Genomic DNA, 21593 nt, shown 5'->3' with positions numbered 1-21593 from the left:
CCGGGCAGCCCTGCGCACAGAGCCGCGGCCACCGGCTGTGGGGCAGCCCTGCGCACAGAGCCGCGGCCACCGGCTGTGGCCCCAGCTGCGGTTTGCGCTGCGCACGAGGGAGGCTGGGGAGAAGTAGACCTGCTTCCTGGCACAACCACTGACTGCTGCTCTGAACAGCCAGCTTCCTCTCCCTGCGTCTTGCTTTCTCATCTGACAAGAGGGGGTTGCGTGGCTTCTCAGGAGGGGCTGGGCCGAGGCCACACCGGCCCTGGGCAGGGAGCATGCACAGGGGCCCCTGTTTGGGGCTGGGACATGGGGACACCCCAGCTCAGGAAAGCTGCCTGGGAGGCAGGGAAGATTCAAGAAAGGAGGTCTCACAGGCTGGGCCAGCCTCCAGACTTCACCGACATGTGAAGAAACCCACATAAGAAAGGAAGGGAATTGTATAGCACCCGGAGCCTAAAGAGAAGCCATCGAAGCCATCGAAGTGGTTGGCCAGAGCACCCTGATCATTTGTCACTGACCTGGACCTACTCAGTGCCAGGCAGCGGGCAAGGCCACACCACCAGGCCCAGCCAGCCTGACCGCCTCCGCCAGGCCCTAGTGGTGTTCCCATCATGCCCTGAGCTCACCCCCCACTACCCCGGGACCCCCTCCTGAAGGGCTCCATCAACTCCGACCCCGGGCCACCTGACTGTGCACCCATCCGCCTTGGGACTTGAATGAATGAGTGAATGAATGAATGAATGAATGTCTTCAACAATGAATGGGTTACTGGGTGCCAGGCTCCAAGTTATGCCCTGAGTACAGTGGGCCCTGCGATGGCCCGCTCAGGTCCCTTTTGGTGAAGGGCCTGTGGCCCCAGCTGCTGGGGGGCCAGTCACTACTGCCCCTTCAGGGACGGCCGCAGCCCAGGGGGCCTCCTCTCCCAAGATCTCCCGTTTCCCGGGCAGCCCAGCCTCAGGGACGGGTGGATTGGAGAGTGCAGAGGCCCAGCGTGGAATGGCCCTGGAGAGCAAGCAGGTCTGGTTCCAGAACTCCTGTGGGGCTGGCAGGGGCTGCGGTTGGCTTCCCCCTGCTCAGACCTGTGCACTTGACGTCTTGTCCAGGGGGCTCGGTTGGAAGGCCACCCCCTAAGAAACGTCCTGCATGTTAGCTCTGCCCCGGAGCCTGCTTCTGGAACCCAGCCCAGGACACGGACTAAAGAGAGCGGCCCTTGGTCTTGAGAGCGCTCAGTCGAGCCGTGAATGGGAACAACATCATCAATAACAACGACAGTGTCTCCCGCGGTCACGCGTTCTGCATCCGTTCTCGCTCCGTGAGTCAGGTCTCCCTCGGCGGAAAGAGGCGCAGATTCAGCTGAAGCGGCTTCCGTACGATCGAGGCTGTATTGGCTCAGGGAATGAAGCCGGCCTCTTGCCTCAGCCACTGCTGCATCCAAGGGTTGGCCCCGTGCCCGGAGCCCACGTCTGTGGCCCTGATTCCCCCAGCGCGGGCTGCAGGCTCAGGCACCCGTCTCTCCCCTCGGTGGCTGCATTCGTTTCCTGTGACTGCGTAACACGTCGCCGCAGACTCGGGTGACTGAACACCACGGAAACTTCCTCACGCGCACTCCCGGAGGCCAGAGTCCGCAATCACGGTGCTGGCGGGGCCGGCCCCTCTAGAGGCCACGAGCGAGACGCGTTCCCCCGCCTCAGCCCCAGCTCCCGGTGCTGCTGGCCATGCTCGGGGCTCCTTGGCTGGCAGAGGGAGCCCTCCCATCCCTGCCTCTGTCACCACGGGGCTTGTTCCCAGTGTGTCTCTGTTCCAAGTTGCCCTCTTTCTAATAAGCCATGGGATTCGGGGCTAACCTGATAGAATGCAGCTTTATCTGAACTTGCTCACCTCTGAAAATACCCTATTCCCCAATACAATCGCGTTCGAAGGGGGTTAGGACTTGAATCGGGGGACACTCAATTCAACTCCCAACAGCTTTTCTTCTACCAGCCTAGCAACTGTGGTGGAAAGAAAGCCTCAGGGACTCTAGCTAAAGTCCCAAATGTGATTTCCATTGCCTCCATCCTCGTGTCTCTGTGAATATTCTCGCCGGCCAGGCCTCACACAGACACCAGAGAGTGAGGTCGGCCCCAGCGGGACCACACATCCATCAGAAACCCCAGGCGATATCATCACCGAAAAGACGAATGGGCGCAGGGAAGGCCAAGCCAACAGAGGGCCCTCAGCCTCCAGGTCTCCCCGGCACCTGCAGGGAGGGGCCGGTTCCCATGGACGGAGCGGGAGGCGGAAGCGCAGAAAAGCGATTTGCAACTAGGCATTGTAATTAGAACTGAGCGGAGACACTAACCCCGGGCTTATCTGGCTCCAAAATTGGGCTCTTTCCCAACCAATGAAGGCCAAATGTTCCGAGAACGTCCTGGGTGGTGATGGGGCGGTGGGCAAAGCCCTGAGGAGGAGGTGGGATTTGGGCTGTGCCTGAAAGGGAGGCAGAGGCCTGGGGCCGGAAGAGCCCAAAGACGGTGGTGGAGGCAGAGGGTCTCTTCGGGGAGGGGAGAGGGGCGGCTGGGAAGGTGGCTGAGGCCACTGCGAGGCCTTCAGAGCCTGTGTCTCACGGGCGACGGGAGCCTGGGAAGGCTTCTGAGCCAGGGAGAGCTGGCCCTCGCTCGGCGCACAGCACAGTCTAAGCCGCGGTAGGGAACGGCCGGCCCGCGGGCGGTATAAGGCCCATGAAACCATTTGGCCTGGCCCTGCCAAGGCAGTAGGGGTGAGTTCATTGTTTGACCAAATGTAGCAGGCTAATTTTTAAGTTGATATTTTTGTATGGCCCGAGAATCTATATATATAAAAGGCTAAGCAACCATCGCATCCAAAACAACCGAAGGGACGACCGAACAGGCTGCGTGGGGTGACCAGGCCGGCAGGGGGTTAGTGAGGGGCGACCAAATGACTGAGCAGCAGGCTGCATGAGGCTACCAGGCCCATGGGGGGGGGTGGGGGGGGAGGCAGTTGGGGGGCAACCAGACCGGCTGGGGGGGGCAGTGAGGGGTAACCAGGCTGGCTGAGGGGGGCAGTGAGGGGCAACCAGGTTGGCGGGGGGGGGCAGTTGGGGGCAACCACACTGGCAGGGGGTGCAGTAAGGGGTGACCAGGCCAGTGGGGGGGGCACTAAGGGGCAACCAGGTTTGTGGGGGGGGGCAGTTGGGGGCGACTACGCCTGTAGGGGGGCAGTTGGGGGTGACCAGGCCAGAGGGGGCGCAGTTAGGTGCGATCAGCCAGGCAGTCAGGTGAGCAGTTAGGAGCCAGTGGTTCCAGATTGTGAGAGGAATGTCTGACTGCCGGTTAGGCCCCATCCTGTGGATTGGGCCTAAATGGGCAGTCGGACACCCCCCGAGGAGTCCCAGATTGGAGAGGGTGCAGGCTGGGCTGAGGGGGAACCGCCCCCCCCCCCCACACCCACCCCCCGTGCACAAATTTTGTGCACCGGGCCTCTAATGATGTTATAAACATCCAAATAGCCCTTGGCAGAAAAAGATTCCCCAACCCCTGGCTGAGCAACCCTTCAGGAAGCAAGGCGGCCCAGGTGGGAGGATTGGTTGGAGGGCGAGGCCCGGGCAGGGCAGCCTGCGAGGAGGCGATGGCCATGGTCCAGGTAAGAGGTGACAAGGACTGAGGGGCCTGGAGAGGGGAGCTGGCAATTCCACCCACCACCCAAGCCCAAGTCCCAGCCTGTCCCAACTCAGGCCCTGCCACTGCCCCTGCCTCATGACACCAGCTTCATAGGACGGGTCCAAGAACCGGCTGGGACTCCCCCCACTCTCATCTGGCAGCAGGCCTCCATGTGGGGGATCCTCACACCCGGGCCCGTTGCATTCTGCCGCCAAAGGCACTTCCCAACCAAGAGGGGCGCTCTGGGGCCAGTGCTGGGCTGGTTTCTCTGCTGCCCCCAGCTGACTCGGGGAGCAGGGTGGGGGTGATGGGGGCAGCTGACTCGGGGAGGAGGGTGGGGATGATGGGGGCAGCTAACTCAAGGAGCAGGGTGGGGGTGATGGAGGCAGCTAACTCAAGGAGCAGGGTGGGGGTGATGGGGGCAGCTAACTCAAGGAGCAGGGTGGGGGTGATGGAGGCAGCTAACTCAAGGAGCAGGGTGGGGGTGATGGGGGCAGCTAACTCAAGGAGCAGGGTGGGGGTGATGGGGGCAGCTAATTCAAGGAGCAGGGTGGGGGTGATGGGGGCAGCTAACTCAAGGAGCAGGGTGGGGGTGATGGGGGCAGCTAACTCAAGGAGCAGGGTGGGGGTGATGGGGGCAGCTAACTCAAGGAGCAGGGTGGGGGTGATGGGGGCAGCTAACTCAAGGAGCAGGGTGGGGGTGATGGGGGCAGCTAACTCAAGGAGCAGGGTGGGGGTGATGGGGGCAGCTAACTCAAGGAGCAGGGTGGGGGTGATGGGGGCAGCTAACTCAAGGAGCAGGGTGGGGGTGATGGGGGCAGCTAACTCAAGGAGCAGGGTGGGGGTGATGGGGGAAGCTGACTCGGGGAGGAGGGTGGGGGTGATGGGGGCAGCTAACTCAAGGAGCAGGGTGGGGGTGATGGAGGCAGCTAACTCAAGGAGCAGGGTGGGGGTGATGGGGGCAGCTGACTCGGGGAGGAGGGTGGGGATGATGGGGGCAGCTAACTCAAGGAGCAGGGTGGGGGTGATGGAGGCAGCTAACTCAAGGAGCAGGGTGGGGTAATGGGGGCAGCTAACTCAAGGAGCAGGGTGGGGTAATGGGGGCAACTGACTCGGGGAGCAGGGTGGGGGTGATGGGGGCAGCTAACTCAAGGAGCAGGGTGGGGGTGATGGGGGAGCTGACTTGGGAAGCAGGGTGGGTTGATGGGGGGCACCGGCACCCCAGGGCCCCAGTGACCGGTGGACCCAGGAGTGGGTGCACGGGGCAGTGGGTTCCTCCCACCTCACCAAGGCCACAGTTAAGGAAGGAGGCTGCTAGGGAAACCCCCGAGACCCTGGATTAGGAGGGGAGTCAGGGGGTCGCTGAGGTGGAGTCCTCAAGCTAAGAGGTGAGTGCGACTTGGCGAGGCAGAGCCTCACAGGAAAGCAGAGAGATCCCCCTTGTCCCTGAACTGGGCGGCGGCAGCAGCAGCCAGTGGTCCCAGGCCACACCTAGAGCCACATTCCCGTCAGGGGTCCTGGAGGACACGAATGAGACCCCCCAGGCCCCTAACCTTCCTAGTGACTCAGCGCAGGCGCCTTGCCTGCTCTCCCTGGCCCGCGAAGGGATCCTCCTGCCTCTGAGAAGGGGAAGTGTGTGGGCAGCGCTGGGATTCCAGTGGCCATCGCGGCCCCTCCGGGGCATTTGCTTCGCGAGCTGCTGGGAAGCAGCCGGCGAGGAGCTGACTGCATCAGCGGGAAGGCCCCGCCAGGCGAGTGGAGTCTTGGCTTTTTCCCAGAGTCCCCACCGGTGCTGGAAGCTGCTGGCTCTGCCCCAGCACCTTCTCCTGGGACCAGCTGAGGGCGTTGCTTTGGGGCAGCAGCTCTGGCTCCCCAGTCCCCAGTCCTCCAGGGCGGAGAGCAGAGATGGAGGAAGAGGAGACCCGAGTTTCTCAGGGGGTGGCTGAGAAAGATGAGAGCAGGGAGATGAGGGGGAGGCTCTGCCCACTGCATTGCTTAACGTCATGGAAACGTTTGAGCCAGAGAATCGTCCATTGTCCTGAGAAGCCGTCTGCCTCCTTTTAGCAGAAAAGGAGAGCCTGATACCAACGGCGCCGCCTCTGGACAAGACGCGGGAGCGGAGCTGAGACACAGCCGCCTGCTCAGCCCGGTTCTGGGACAGCCGTCTCCTCCTCAAGCCCAGCCGTGTATTCTTTTTTTATTTTTAAATTAAATCTTTATTGTTGAAAGTATTACATACGTCCCCTTTTTACCTCCCATTGACCCCTTCTAGCCCACCCCCACGCCCTGCCCCAGGCCTTCACCACCCGACTGTCTGTGTCCACGGGCGATGCATACCCGTTCTTTGGTTGATCGCTTCCCACGCACCCCCGACTTCCCTCTGAGATCCCACGGTCCGTTCCATGCTTCCGTGTCTCTGGATCCATTTGGTTCAACCGTTTATGCTGTTCATTAGATTCCACACCTGAGTGAGGTCACGTGACACTTGTCTTTCTCTGACTTAGCCTTGGGTTCTCTTAGCCTTACTTTACGGCCATCATATTGTTTTCCGTTGTGAGTCACCTCCAGTCTGTTTGGAAACGGGCAGGACAGAGTGAGTGAGTGAGTGAGTGAGTGAGTGAATGAGTGAATGAGTGAATGAATGAATGAATGTAGCCTTTACTCACTATGTGCCAGGCCTGCTCTCAGCACTTCCCAGGATCGGCTTACTTCAGCCTCCCAACAGCCTTATGGGACGCTATCACTAGCGCCCCCACTTTACAGCCACGGGACGGAAGCGGAGTGAGAACAGCCAGGCCGGCTGTCTGGCTCCAGCATCCTCCTCCTCACGGGCCCGATGCTGCCTCTGAGGACGGGGAGGGGGAGAGGCCGGCCAGCACCGAGGAGGAAGGATGAGAGAGCCGGTGCTGATGCTGAGGCTCTGGGGGCCTCCCCCGGCTGTCGCCAGCGCTCCCAGGCGCCGATCCGGCGGGAGGTCCTGTCCCCGGCTTGCTGTGGCCGTGGACATGTCCCTGGTCCTCTCCTGGCCTCACTCCGCTCAGTGGGGAGACAGTGGGGTTCAGGATCTGGGAGGCCTTTCAGTGCAGACATGTCGTGGCTCTTCTTTCTGACTGAGCCTGGCCACAGTGAGCCTCTGAGGACAGGAGAGGGCAGGGTGGGGGGGTCCAAGTGCTGGCAGTTCTTGGGGCTCGAAGGGGGCGCAGACCTCAAGCCCAAACTACCCTGACCTCCCCAAGAACAGCTGAGGCAGAACCTGGTTCTCAGAGCTGGGAAGAAACCGAGACACCATCTGACCTGACCTTTCATTCTACAGACATTATACACCCCCCCCTGACGGCCCCCCGGCTGACCCCGGCACACGCAGCCTGCCCTGTCACTGCCCACGGCTCTCTTTCCTCAAAGTCCCAGCCATCGGGCAAAGGGGTTGCAGGCAAGAGAGACCTCAGAGAACCTGGCGCCATCGGGGTCTCCACCCGGTCCCATAGGGCTTTCCGTGTGCTGGGCCATGAGTCAGAAACGCATCACAGTGGCACCAGCTCAGTGACCTATGACTTTTGGGGTCACGCAGTTGCATGACTAACCCTCACCCACAGGGGCTGAGTGGGCCTGGAGAGGGGAGAGGGTAGGTCTTTCGTGGCAGCTGACTCTGGACCCCGGGACTCGCCCTGGGCTCCTCCTCCACCCACCCGCCCTCGTCCCCGCCTGCCCTCTGCTCGCAGCTGGCGGCATCTTGGAAAGGGTCCGACGGGCACTTCCTATCAGACTGACAGCTGTGCCGGGCGGGCAAACCCTCTGAGGCAGGACCCCGGCTTCCTGCTCCTCACGGCCGGCCGCCGGCCCGTGGTGCAGTCGGACAAACCCTCGCCTCCTCCGTGCGGGGAGAGGTTTGAGCTGGTGTCTGCGCATCCCCCCTTGGGGGATTGACTCTCCAAAGGAAAAGGCTGAAAAGGCTGGGTCTCAGCCAAAAGCTGGAGAGGAGGCGCGGGGCCGGCTCTCCCCTCCAGCACGGAGGCCTCTGTCCCCTCACTGAGACGCGGTCCCTGCAGGCTCTCGGGGCGGCTCAGAGCTGGACGTGTGGCCCTGCCGTGAGGGAGCAGGCCCAGGGCCCAGCCTGGGGCAGGTGGGTGCACGTGCCAGGCTTGGCCATGGAATCGGGGGTCTCCCCCTTCCCCGTGGGCAGCACACCTACCCTCACACTCACACAGGATGCCCCAGACACACTGAGAGCTTCCTTTAGCTCCCCCCGCCCCACCCATTCAGCCCTGCAGTGGGGGTGTGAGGGCCCCGAGAAAAGTGAGGCCTCTCCTGGTCTCCCCGGACAGCTCTGCCCCCCTCAGCTGCCCATGGCCCCCACCCTACCCGCCGTCCACCAGGGCCAATGCCCAGGCCTATGCTGTGAAGCCACTTTCTCCAGAGAAACCTGCTCACAGCACGACAAAGAGCGATATTCAAGAATAGGTTTGATTCTCTCTTGTGAGGCAGGACGCTGGATGAGAAACCTGCTCACGCCGGGGCTGGGGCTGGAACCTGGGGGCCCTCCCCCGACGCGGGCCTCACGGCGGCGGACACCCAGCCTGTCGGGAAAGCAGCGTGTGGGTTTGAGGTTGAGGCCCAGGCTGAGGCCCAGCAGCCTGCTGCCACCATCTGTGCGTGAGGACCCTGCCCACCCCAGCGCCCAGCTCAGGGCCTGCGGAGGAGCTAACAGGATGCACATAAAGGGTACCTATTGTCAATATCAGTTTAGTTACCGGCTCCCGGGGCCACCACAGTGATCGCACCCCGGCACCTCAGGAGCCAAGGCCGGGACCTTGGGAGCCACCAGTGCAGAGGCCCGCCCAGCGGCCCCCCAGCGCCCCCCCCCCTCGCTCCTCAGGAAGCCCCCCGCTGGCCTCTGACGTCCGTCCTCTCTGGGGGCCTCTCCTTTCCTGTGGTTCCAGGTTTGAAAACCTCCCTGGCCTTCCCAGCCACCTCTGCCCAGAACGCCTCAGGCTCCCTGCCCCTCCGTGCTCACGAGTGGCTGTTGCTGAAAAGCAAACATCATGGGGACACCCAGCCTCGTGGTTTCAGGCCGTGCGGTTTACCTCATGACGTCACTTTCCTTCCTCCCTTCCTCCAGATCAACCAGAAGAGGCCCACAGTTCCAGCTGGTCCCGGGAAGGCACCCGCACCGGCTTCTCCCACAGCTCAGCCAGGACCGCGGGTGGGGGCTGGCAGGGGGCGTCCCGGCTCGGCCACGGGCAGGCTGACCTGGGATGGCTGGCGGGGTTCTCTGTCCCCGAGGACGCAGGCAGCAAGGCTCGGCCCGGGCTCCCTAAATGTGGAAATCAGCACAGGCCGGGGCTGGGCCTCCTCTGGGCGTCCCTCCCCATCCTCTCCCGGGGCCGTGAGCCTCCTTCCACCCAGCACAGGGCGGCCCTCCTCAGGCCAGGGGTGTCCCCTCCCCGCTCTCCGGCTCTCCTTTGCCGACAGCCAGACAAGGGTGGGGTTTGCCAGGGAAGGGGTGGGGAAGGGGCGGCTGACATCTGCCGAACACCCACCTTGTCCCAGGTTCTACCATCATCTCATTTAATGTCCCAACGGCCCTTTGAAGTGGCTGATTTATAGAGTGCTCGGCGGACAAATGACAGACCCACAGCTCAGAGAGCTCCGGGCTTGCCCAAGGCCCAGCTCGCCACGGGCCTGGAGCGTGGACACAGTCAGCACCCAGGAATGTTGGCTGCCATGGGAGGAGCCGACATGCTACCTCTCTTCAGAGACGCAGAGGCCGTCAGGGCTCACGGCGCTCACCACTTCCCTCCGAGCCGCGGGACCCACGGGGCTGGCGGGTCCGGGGCCTCCTGAGACGGGGCGGCAGCGGAACAGTCATCGGTTCAGATGGTCCACGGCCGGGAGCATGATGCCCAGCAGAGCCCCGCTTCCTTCCACTGGACCCAGCCCTGCACTTGCCCAGCATCACCACGTGCCAAGCCCCAGACAAAGCGTGTCACACACATGGCTGACTGGGTCCATGTTAGAAAACAACCTGTGAAGGGGCCATTATTCCCATTTTATAGATGAGACAACTGAGCTCAGTCCCTTGTCCAAGGTCACCAGGTGGGAGTGGCAGACTGGGATTTGAACCTGGGACCGCTGGGCTGTAGGACCAGGGTCCTGACCGCAGCACGCCAACAACTCAGGCCTGAGGTGGGAGGACCCGCTCCAGGAAGATGTGCTGGGTGTGCACGGGCGGGGACGCGGCGGGTGCCGGGCTTAGCCGGGCAGGTGTGAGGGCCAAGCTCCTGGTGCAGGTGTGAGGGGCGGCAAAGCGCCCTGGGACAGAGCCAGGCTGGGAAGGAAGTGCTGCTACAGGGAAAATGGGTGCTGGTGTCAGCCCCACCCTGGTTCAGGCCCGGGCTCCTCCCAGCAGGCTGTGTCCTCCAGGTCAAAGGCCAGTCCAGGTGGGAGCTCCTCCTCCTCCTCCTCCTCCTCCTTCTCCTCCTCTCGGCATCGCCCTCCCGAACCCCTCCCTGAGGTCCAGCGGCCTTCCCCGGGGCAGCTGTGGGAAAAAGCAGTCCCGGCGGGGGGGGGGGGGGGGGGGGGGAGGCTGACAGCTCGGAGAGGCGGTCTGTGGGCTGAGCGGAGATCTGGAGACGGAGACTAACGGGAGCTGATACCACCACGTGGGTGGTCTCCGAGAGCCTGGGAGGGAGCCAGGCAGGGCAGCTCTGCCTGTGGCCTGGGCTCCTGGAGCTCAGCTGGAACAGGAGTGGTGGCCACGCCGCAGGCTGGGCTGACTGCAGGGCCCCCAGACCCTGCCACTGGCCCCAAGGTCATTGCTAGACATCAGGAGTCACTCCTCGTTGGCCCGGCCGCCAGCCTGCCTCCTCTGCTGGGGCTCCCAGACGTGGGGCAGGGAGACCTTCCTGCACTCCCGGGCATCCCCTCTGTGCCCCGTGCCCTCGGCCACCCGCTTCTCTAGTCACCCGTCCTCCGCTCCTTCATTAGGAGGAGGTGGGCCTTCGCTAAGTGGCTCTTCGGGGCCCAGCAGGCCCCTGCGCTGGGCGGCGGGTCCAAGGGCGACTGGAGGTGGAGAAGGGGAGGATCAAAGGCAGCGGCCCTGAGCCAGAGCTGTCTGAGCCCGGCTCTCCCTGCTCACGCTCCTGGCAGGAGGCCCGGGCTGGGCGCTGGCCTCACAGGCAGATTCGTGACTGAGGAGCTGCCCCCTGGGCCCTGCTCCGGGAGGGAGGGGCCTGGGAAAGTCAAGGCGCTGGGCCTCCACGGCCCGTGGGGCCAGCCAGGCTGTGGGTGGCGGCTGGGGAGGCATGGAAAGCCGTTTCCTCCGTGAAGCATCTGGGGGGAGGTTGAAGGGAACGACACGAATGCGTTTCCAATTACCCAGACTCGGGCGGGCAGCTGGGCCCAGAAGGAGCGGGTCTGCCTCCTTCGGCCCCGACGCGCCTGCTCTCCCTCCTGCCCGGGAGTGAGCTGGGACTGCTGGGGCGGCGGCCTCTTCCCATCCTGCCCTGCCCTCAGGGGCGCAGCCCTTGACCCTGGAACCCAGGAGGGGCAAGGCCCACAGGACACAGTTGCCACCCCCACAGGGGGCTGGGTGATGCCCGCTCACAGGCCAAGCTGGGGTGACACGGGCCAACGCCCAGCCTCTGGGCTCCTGGAAGCCACACCCACAGCGACCTGCACCTCGGCAGGACAGCCGCTCAGGATCTGCCCTCAGAGCACAGTGCCAGGCAGACCCCAGCCCAGGCACAGCTCTCGGCCGCACAGCCCCTCTCCCATCCTGGGAGCTGGAGGCTGGGCCTCGTCCGTCACCTCACCGGCCTCCCCACAGTCGGGCTAAGTGTCCATTTGCTGACCTCCTGTCCCCGCCTGCTGTGTGGCCTGGCACAGGCTGGGGTGGAGTGGGGAACGCAGGGACTGACGGGGCAGGAGGGTGACCCGGGAGTCCACGCGGGAACTGCGGGGCCAGTGGGGTGAGCACTGACAGGACTGAATGGGGGCAGAGAGGGTGGGGCTGTAGGCAGAGGAGAGAGAGATTTGGGAGGTAGGATAAACAGGACCAGGGACTGGTTGGATGTGGCAGGTCCAGGGAGTGGGAATTTGGGGTGCCGTGTGCCCTCCTCCCGACTCCAGAGGGCCCCCACCCATCCAGTCCCTATGTGGGGAGTGAGGTCGGTCTGTCCAGCATGATGGCTCCAGGTCAGTGAGGGAGAAACTCACACCTGCCACTAACACCATGGAAAAGCGCGCCCCCCCTTACCCCCCCCCCCCCCCGCCACACCCACACACACACACACAGGAGAGAAAGGAGAGCCATGGCCCCGGCTGGCCTGCCCCTCAGTCTCCTCCGGAAAGGTTTAGCCCTGTGTCAGGGGCCGGTCCACAGGGGGCAGGGACAGGCTCTGCCCCCACGGGCACAGACGTGGAACTTGCTCAGGGCACTTCCCTGTGGCCACTGCCAGGAGAGGAGTCCTCCAGACCAGCCTGGGCCGGGAAGACGGGAAGTCCCCTCCTGCCTCCCAGCTCCCCAGGATCAACCCACGGGGCTGGGAGGCCCTTCAATGGGCCATGTCTCCCTCGGGCCCCTGGTCTCCATGCGCTGCCCTCTCGGTGCGCCTGCTGGAGCAACCAGACCTGTTCCCTGCCCTGAAACACCCCTTCTCCCTCCCTTCAGGGCCTGCACATCACCCCCTCTGGGAAGCCTGCCCTGACCAGCCTGGGGTCACGCCTGTGTCCCCAGCATGACTCCCTGGCCCTGTCATGGATGACCATCCGATACGTCGGGGGCTTTCTGAAGGGCAGGGCTGGGTCTGTCGTCGGCCAGCCTCCACTCCGGGACGTTCTGTATGTTGGCTGTACGACTCTGGGTGCAAATAGAGGAGTGAATTCGTGGGAGGAGTCAGTGGAGGAACAGAGAAAATGACTGGGAACCTCGGGGTGGAGACCAACTAAAACCGGATGGAACCAGCAAAAGTGCTGGGGATGCTTCTCTCCTGGCAGCGAAGGGGGTCACCTGCCCCTTCCCATCAGCCCAGGCCCGTCCTGTCCAGTGCCTGCGTCGGGGGGCCTGTCTGAACCCCAGGGCAGCCTCCCTCCCGGGAGCAGGCTGGGAACAGGCTGGGAGCAGGCCTGGGGAACTCGGCCCACGCCCAGACCCCACGCCTGCTGCTGGGGTCTGTTTGCACAGGGTCATCTGGTTTCAATCCAGTGAAATCTTAAAACTTTCCACGGGAACATCTTCTCTTTCAAACGCCTCCCGGATGGGCTGGACAAAGTCAGCCAGGACGGCTCTTAGCTCCTGGCGGCTGCTGGGGCCTTGCCACCTCCCCTCCCGGCCTCGGCCCACAGTCAGGGGTGCGACCCAGACCTCACCGGATTGTATGTGATATTGGGATACACATTATACTCCCTTTCTAAAAAGCAATCGCAAACTCGTGCTGGCCAAAGGTTTCCGATAAGAAACTATGGATCTGCGATAACCAGCACTGAGTACAGGCCTTGTGATAGCGGGGGCAGGCAGGGCGGGGGCTCCAGGCCCCAGGCCCCAGGCCCAGTTCCACTTCGGATTTGCGGGATGACCCTGAGTAAGTCTCCTGGTCCTCCTGGGTCCCGTCTCCTCCTCTGTACAGTGGAGGGTGAAGAGCAGGGAGCCAGACTGTCTGGGTTCAAATCCAGACACCACCCCTTAGTAACTCCACGACTTTGGCCAAGTTCCTGAACCTCCCGGGCTTCCACTTCTTCCTCTATAAAATGGAAGTAAGTTGATTTGTTGGGATTACAGTTGGCAACTCCATACCAGCAGGTTTCACATCTGTGGAGTCAACCAACTGCAAACTAAAAAAAAAAATTAAAAAAATCTTAGAACATTCCGTAAAGCAAGCCCCGTTCTGAGCCTTACGATGGATCCAGATGGATCCATGCAAATAAAAATATGTACAGGCACACCCGGCTGCAGCCCATATGCAAATATGGATTATATGCAAATACTGTGTCATTTACATAAGGGTGGTGAGCTGCAGATTTGGGTATCTGCTGGGTTCCTAGAACCCACCCCGCTGGGGGCACGGTCCCCTTGGGGCTCAACTGTATATGAGCCAGTGCCTGTGAGGGGCCAGCAGAGGGTCTGGGCTGTCGCAAGGCCTGTACTCAGTGCTGCTTATCACAGATCCATAGCTTCTTTTTTTTAAAAAATATATTTTATTGATTTTTTACAGAGAGGGAGAGGGATAGAGAGCTAGAAACATCGATGAGAGAGAATCATCGACCAGCTGCCTCCTGCACACCCCCTACCAGGGCTGTGCCCGCAGCCAATGTACATGCCCTTGACCGGAATCGAACCTGGGACCTTTCAGTCCGCAGACCGACACTCTATCCATTGAGCCAAACCAGTTTCAGCGATCCATAGCTTCTTATCTGGAACCTTTGGCCATCGTGTTGCAGAGTTTGTTATTGCCTTTTTAGGAAGGGGATATTATGCACATCCCCATATCGCATATAACCCAGTGAGGTCTGGGCCGCATCCCGCCATCAAACACATGAGCGTTTCCTCATTAACGCCTATGCCTGGTTACCCCAGGCGGGAACATGGAGGCTGTAGGCAGCTTCCCGTTTGGTGAAGCCAGGTGTTGCTGCCAAATAAATGATTAGAAAAACTTGGGATTTTTAGGGCTTTGGGGAGTTTGGGGAACTTCACACTGAAATGTGTTCCATTGCTCTGGGGTGGCGTGGACAGAAGGCAAGGCAAGCAGACTGCGGAGCCGGTGGCTGGGCATCTCCTGGCGTGGGGAAGTGTCCCCGCAGGCGGGTGTCCAGTGGACACCGGGCACCTTTTGGAATTAGGATGAAGCGCCCTCCCCGCAGGCTTGGCCAGCAGACAGCAACCTCGTGCACAGAGAGGCACCACTTCCCTGGGTGGGCCAGCCCCACACCAGCACCCTCCTCCCATGTGGGCTCGCTCTGAAGACCCGCCTGGGTCCGAAGGGTCATGAATAACAGGCTGTCCCTGGGTGGAGCTCTGGAAGGAGCTCCTCAGGCCAGGCCATCTGTCCAGGGGCCCCCGAGGCTGACTTCTAACCCATCTCCCTCCACCCTCCACTCGGCCACTGGGACCCCAGGGCGCAGGCGCAGGCTGTGTGGGGCGGAGAGGAGCTCTCTGCATCTCAGAATCCAAGTGAGAACTCTAGGCTGGCGTCCCCACAGGGTCACCTCTTCCAACCCCCTCCTGCAGGCAGGTGCGATGCCCAATGCCGATGGGGGTATTTACACAGAATGTTTGCCCTTACAGAGCACTTGAGACTCTGATGTGATATTCACAGGAGTCTCTACCCTCCCCCACCCCATTGTATGTTTCAATAAAACCAGGTTCAGAGGCAAAGAGACTTGCCCAAGGCCACACGGCAGTGATTGACAGAGCCTAGCTTCGCACCCCCCTTTAATGTTCTCTGGACCCCCCCCCCTCCCGCTCTGGGTCCACCGCCCCTCAGCTTGCCCTGCACTGCGTGGTGCTGCGGACAGACACCTGGTGGAAGCCAGGTCAGGGGAGAAGAGGGGTCCTCCTCCGCCTGCCCCACCGCTGGCTTGGGGAACTCCCCCGGGACGAGTGCCTCAGCTTCTAATAAAATACAGAGCAAACAGGACAACAGCGGGGTGGGGGCAGGAGATTCATGCTTATAACGCGTCTGAGGCCCCGGAAGAAAGGAGACACCGAGCACAAAGCTGCATCCCCAGCCTCAGGCCCAGGTCAGGTGGCCCTGAGCCTCTTCGTGCTTCATGGTGTCCACACTCACGGCGTCCCAGGAGGGAGGGGGTGGCCTCGGGCATCACCGGGTCTCGAGGGGATGGTTGTGCCCCTGGCCACGGGGTCTGAAAGGCGGAGGGGGCCACCTGTGCCCGTGTATGTGGGGCTGGGACACGACGCATGCACACAGCACCAGCGCGGTGGGGAGACGGCCAGCCTCTGGGGCCACAGCCCACGGCGGCTGAAGAGGGCAGACGCACACACAGAGTAAGGGCAGCCCCAGGGTTCTGTGTGGGCCGGGGGCCAGGCTGGGAAGAGGCAGGGGCCCCAGCAGGAGTGGACACACCGTGAGGAGACAGAGCCCAGGGCCAGACCAGCCTCGAAAGCAGAAGCCGGGTCTCAGCTCCCAGGCCAGGCAGGAGGAAGGAGGACAGCGGCCGGGGCCAGCGCGGCTGCCGTGGCCCTTCCTGTCCTCCCAGCGCGGGGACGCCTCCAGCTGCGAACACTTGCCCCGACGGGGCAGGTGATGCAAGTGAGGGGCCTGTGGGCCAATTGGAAAAAGGTGCGCCCTGGGCAGCCGTGGCCCAGGCCGGGGCTGCTGAGTGGAGGGGGCTGGGGCTGTGCCTTCATCTCCCCTCCGTAGCCCACAGGGACGGTGCCTGCCCCCCTCCTCACTGTGCGAGGTGGGCCTGACCCCGGTGTCTCCTGCAGATCCAGGACCGCCCAGCCTCCCACCTCACCCCATGCACCACCCCCGCGGCGATGGGCCCCCCTGCTGGGTCCCTGCCTCCAGGGCAGAGGGGGTGAGACAGCACTGAACGCCCAGGCGCATGGGGTGTAGCCCTGGGTCTGAGAACTGCCCCTTCACGCCTCAGTTCGCCCACCTGTGTTATTGTTGGCCCAGTGGCCTTGGTGGGCCTTGGAGGCCCAGACCCTGGGTGACCATTGGCCGGTGCCAGAGGGAGGCTGCCCACCGCCCTGGCTGAGGCCCCGGAGCCTGCCTTTCCCACAGACTGAGGCCCAGGGAGCCCAGCGCGGCCAGGAGAGGCAGAGGGGCTGAGGGAGTGGGAGCAGGTGAAGGGCTCCAGGCTTCCCCCGCACCCCCAGCCTGCATCTCCTTGGTCCCAGGGAGATGCCTCAGAAGGGACTCGTGCTGGAGACACCATGGCCCGTCCAGAGTAGACAAGGACCCTGGGTTGTGTGGGTGTGCCCTCCCCTCCCCCGCAGCTCAGGCCCCAGCCCCTCACACAGGCCCAGCCCAGCATCGCGAAGCTTCGGGCTGCCTACCGAGTCCCAGCCCTGACAATGCCTGCTATGAATGGTGTGGTCATTCTCTGGGGTCTCTATAGTCTTATCTGTAAAATGGGGCTTACAATTTTGACCTTTAGGGTCGTTGTGAGATACCAGATGATATGGGTCAAGTCTTGGCCTGCGGCTGGCACAGGCTGGAATGCTCAACAGAGGGAACGATCGAGCGCCATCAGCCGCCACTGGGCCAGGTACCGCCCCCAACTGGCCCAATCCCTCAGTCAGAGCCCCTGCGGCAGCAAGTGCCCTCCCCGGTTACATTGCTGATCGCCTATTTCAAGAGCCCCTTGTACCTTTGCCACGGACTCTCCCTCTTCCAGACATCCTCGGAGTGTAGTTGCCTCTCTATGTGGGCCCCGGGGGAGGCCAGGTCCGCTGCCTCTGGAGGTGGTTTCTCAGTGCCCGGCACAGAGCCTGGCACATAGTGGGCATGCTAGAAGAGAGTGGGGGATGCCCAGCACTGAGGCCGCCGCTGGGGCCTCCACAGGGCAGCTCAGGGAAGCCTCGGCGATGTGGCGGGCGTGCGGATGGTGCTCTGGCCCTGAGCGAGCCAGGCCTGCCTCGTCCCAGGCTGGCCAGGTGGGCCTGGGCTTCTCAATCACTAACAATAGTAACAGCTCCCACCCGCTGCTCCTCATTACGCCCATTGTCTTGCCCCAAAGGCACACCACCAGCCTGTGAGGTGTGTGCCATTATCATCCCATTTTATAGAAGAAGACATTGAGGTTTAGAGAGGTGACAGTCACGTAGCCTGTGACTGGCTCAGAGAGGATTTTCATTTCCTTGGCTCCAGACCTGGGCTCAGAACCCCGACTGCCTCCTGCCTTCCCTCCAGCCTGGGGGCCTGGGTCAGGCCGAGCCCTCTGTGCCTCCCTCCGTGCTGGCGGGGAGACGGGGGCACCCCCACCTTTCTCCAAGCCATCCCCTCGGTCTCTGAGCCCCTCCCATCTTCACGCCCACACCTGTCTGCACAGACCCAGGTCTCAGGCCTGCACCCCATGTCAGCTCTCCCGCAGCTTCCCTTCCCTGGGGGCGTGCAGGCTCCCTGCCCCGCTCCCCGCTCCCTGCTGCGTCCTCCGGGGGAGGGGGGGTGGTGGTCCTGTGGCCTCCATGTCCCCACTTCTGCTCGCTCAGCCCCTGCTCCTGCTCTGTGCCCACTGGTCTCCAGGCCTGAGGAAGCGTCTTCAAATGCTTTCTCCCTTCCATCTCTTCCTGATCACTCCCTTCTAGCACCTTCTTCTGCCCAGGGCCCCCACCCGCCCCACCTCTCGCTGTGGTTCCTTCGGAAGTTGCCGGCCTAGGTTCCCTCTGCCTTTGCTGGCGGGCCTCAGCCACCACACTGGTGAGCTGTGCTGCTCCTCACTCGTCCCGGCGCTCCCCTCTTCCTCCTTCGTAAGCCACCGTTTTCACTTCTCCTCCCTCCCCACCCGCAGCTCAGCCTGGAAGTGCAGCACCCTCTCCTGTGTCACCAGAGACACCCACCTGGGTGCTTCCCCCACCACCCGGCCGACTATCCCAGCACATTCTCCCCTTGCCCTGCTCCGAAGTCCGAGGCATGACCTGCGCCTGCCCACACACTCCTTTCCCTGTTGTTTGCCAAGTGACCAGCTTGGATCCGTCTTGCCCAAGTGCCATTCCTAAGTAGGTTATAAGGAATTATTTCGGGGATATATTTGCAATGGGGAGAGTCAAGAAATAATTCAAATGGCCAATCGCAAGGGAAGTGGTGTGTGGACAATGAGGACACGTGAGGTGCTAGTCTAAAGCCCAGCCTGAGGGCAAACACATGGTGTCGGTGACACCGGTTAGGAGGATGGGTCGGGGGGCGGAGGGAGAGTTCTGTTCCCTGTCCCTTTCCCAGTGGGAAAAGACACCACTGCGAACAGTTTTGATGGGAGTGACGTGGGAGGCTGGGCAACTAGTTCTGGCTGCGACATCTGCCCAGGTGCCCACCTTCCAGGTCCCGCCCACCTGGGCTGACCCAGGACCCCAGAAACAGCTTTCAGGCAGCACCCACTGCGGGCCCTGCTCAGGCCCCCCGTCTGCCCCCCTCAGGTCCCCTAGGGCTGAGTGAGAGGGGAGGTGGCCGCCACGGACACACCTGCTCCCTGTTCTCCCCTCCTCCTGGCAGGGGGGTGCCAGGGCAGCTCCAGGGGCAGGCTGGGCCGGGGTGCCCAGGCAGGATGGGCGTCAGCACCCACATTTCCTTTGCAGTTCGCGGTATTTTCACCGCGTCCTCAGAGCACCCCTCCCCTCCCCCCACCACCAGGCCCTGCCCTGGCCCCAGGGACTCTGGGCTAAGTGGTGGCAGTGGCAATCTGCCTGGGTGGCTGTGACGTTTCACGGTTCCCAGAGCATCCCCAAGCCTGATCTGCTTTATTCTCACAACCGGCCCACACGGGGGCCTCGGAGTGGGGCAGGTTGGGGAGGAGGAGGGGACCCCGCGCTGGTCACCCTGGTTAAAAGCGCATGCTCCCCGCTCCCTGCTTCGTTTTTCTTCTCCACTCTTACCCTCTCACGCTGTGCACCTGACTATGCATCTCGTCCCTGCTCTCTCCCCTGACGGGAATGGAGGCTCCATGAGGGCAGGACTTGCTATGCTTTATTCGCTGCTTTATGTCCAGTGTCGAGAGCAGTGCCTGGCACCAAGTAGATGCTCAATAAATAACGGGATCCATGAGAACTAGGCCCCACGTGCTCCTCAGCCCAGTGAGAGCCCATCAGGAAGCCACACCACTACAATGAGGCGAAGGATAGAACATGGTGGGACCAGGAGGCTGGCTCTGTGCCCAGCTGGCCCCTCCCCAGGGAGCCCTACCTACCTCCTGGGCCTCCTCTGTTAGCCAGGGTGTGTGCCCACCTTATCTCCCTGCTCCTCGGGGGCAGGGCTATCATCTGCACACCCCCCAGGGCCAGGAACAGAGGGGCGCTCCCCAGGTGTCTGTCAAATGCGTTAATGGGATTCAATCTCTGCTTCTCCCAGGAAGCAGCTCACCCCCCCTGAGCACACAGAAAGTGCTCAATAAATACGCATCGAATGAACGAGGGCCTGCCTGGCTCGGCGCTCTTTTCTCTTCTTCACGTCTGTTCAGTCCATCCTAACCTGTCCGAGCCCCGACTCATGGGCTCACCCGTGTCCTGCTTACCCGAGGCCCCTCTCCGTCAAGGCCTCTGGCCACCGATCCCTGGGTGTGGGCACCCTCAAGGTTTCCGGGTGGTTTTCTCCTGCCCGGGAACCTGCTTGTGTCCAGACCAGGGCGGCTCTTGCTGAGCGAGTGGGAGAGGGTGCTGGAGGGCTCTGGTCTCGGGCAGCTGCAGAGGCCAGGCTGCTGTTCCCCCGCTTCTCCAGGCCGTGGGCCCGGCGGGGCCGACCAGGCTTCCCAACTGGAGTCTGGGAGGCAGTCAGGGCCCAGGGCCGCCAGGCGAGAGTGTAAGGAGGGCTGATGCTTGCTGTGTGTTTACCAGGGAGAAGGCCCCGGCTAATAGGGCATTCTAGTTTTGGCTGGAGACTTGCCACCCGGTGAGGTAACTTCCAGTCTTCGGCGCTCACCAGCAAGCAAGCATGCATCGCTGGTCAGAGGGGAGAAATAAACGCTTACTTACACATACAGGTCAATAACCCGAACTTCTGAAACCAGGGCACCGAGCAACTTGAGGGAAGTGAGGAGTTGGGGACCCCAGGCCACGCTGTTCTGCACAGGCTCACAGAGGGACTCGGGGCGATGGGGGTCACATTGTAAGAGGACTGGCATCTGCATGATGATAAGGCAGGGGCAAAAGAGAGGTTTTTTGTTCAGTTGAAGCTTAAGGGCAGGAACATGAAAGGTAAGGGAGGAATAAAAGGGGTCGAGGGGCAGGTTGTGCCAAACGCAAGGCAGTGACATGGCAGAGCCTTTCGAGGACTGACTATGTGCTGACTGTGGCTGACTACGTGTCAGCGCTGCTCTAAGCGTTTCGCACGTCCCAGCTGCTGCGCCCTCCTGCAGCAGAGGGTAGGCAGCGGCGCCATTTCTCAGAGGAGGAAACAGGACGAGTGGCTTGCTCAAGTTCACGCCTCTAGTAAGTGGCGGAGGCAGGATTTGACTCAGGCGGGCCGGCTCCGGAACCCTCGGGCCTCAGCTTCCACAAGCCGACCAGCCAGGGCGAGGCTTCACGGCAGAGAGGCCCCCGTCTGGACTTAGTTCTGTGAAGGGGTTGCTCCCTGGGGCCACTGGTGGACGAAAGATGGGGGGCCACCGGGCCTGGGTGGCTGGGGCAACAGCAGGTGAGGCAGAGGAGGTGCCCCCGAGGGCAGCCGGGGTGTTGCTGCAGGTGGGAGAAGGCAGGGGAGACAGATGAAGGCAGCGGGCTGGGTGGTGCAACCCAGCAGCCCACGCAGGCCCAGAGCCCCAGGTCGGGCCAGGGGAGGAGTCTGCCCCACCCGGGGCCTGAGTGGGAATCCTGGGAGTGGGCGCTGAGGCAGGACAGGCCATCAGTCACCTAGAGCCCGGGTGTGGGTTGTGTGTGCGTGTGGGTGTGGTGCACTGGGAAGGAATGACCTTTGAGGAGTCACACCCCGCCCCTCACAGGGCACTCTGGCCATGGTAGGCTGACCCTTGCCCCAGACCTCAGGTCCCCAGGCATGACACCAGCCCCCAACTGGGCTATGAAATGAGTCCAAGGTAGAAATCCGTCCACAACCTACTTGAATTTATGCACCCAAATGGCTACTGACCCCTTCAAAGTTGTCCCCTGGGGAGGTGACACTTATGCTGCGGGCAGTGTCTTACTCGGATGGCTTTTGGCCTACAGTCCTGACGCCTTCCTTCGGCCCCAGTGGTGGCCTGTCCCAGTTCTCCGAAGACCAAGAAGGCGATGGGTGCCAGGGACTGGGCACAGGGCCTCATACATACGCACGATGC

This window comes from Eptesicus fuscus, chromosome 16 (assembly GCF_027574615.1).
Source record: "Eptesicus fuscus isolate TK198812 chromosome 16, DD_ASM_mEF_20220401, whole genome shotgun sequence".
Taxonomy (NCBI): Eukaryota; Metazoa; Chordata; class Mammalia; order Chiroptera; family Vespertilionidae; genus Eptesicus; species Eptesicus fuscus.
This window is presented reverse-complemented; position numbering follows the sequence as displayed.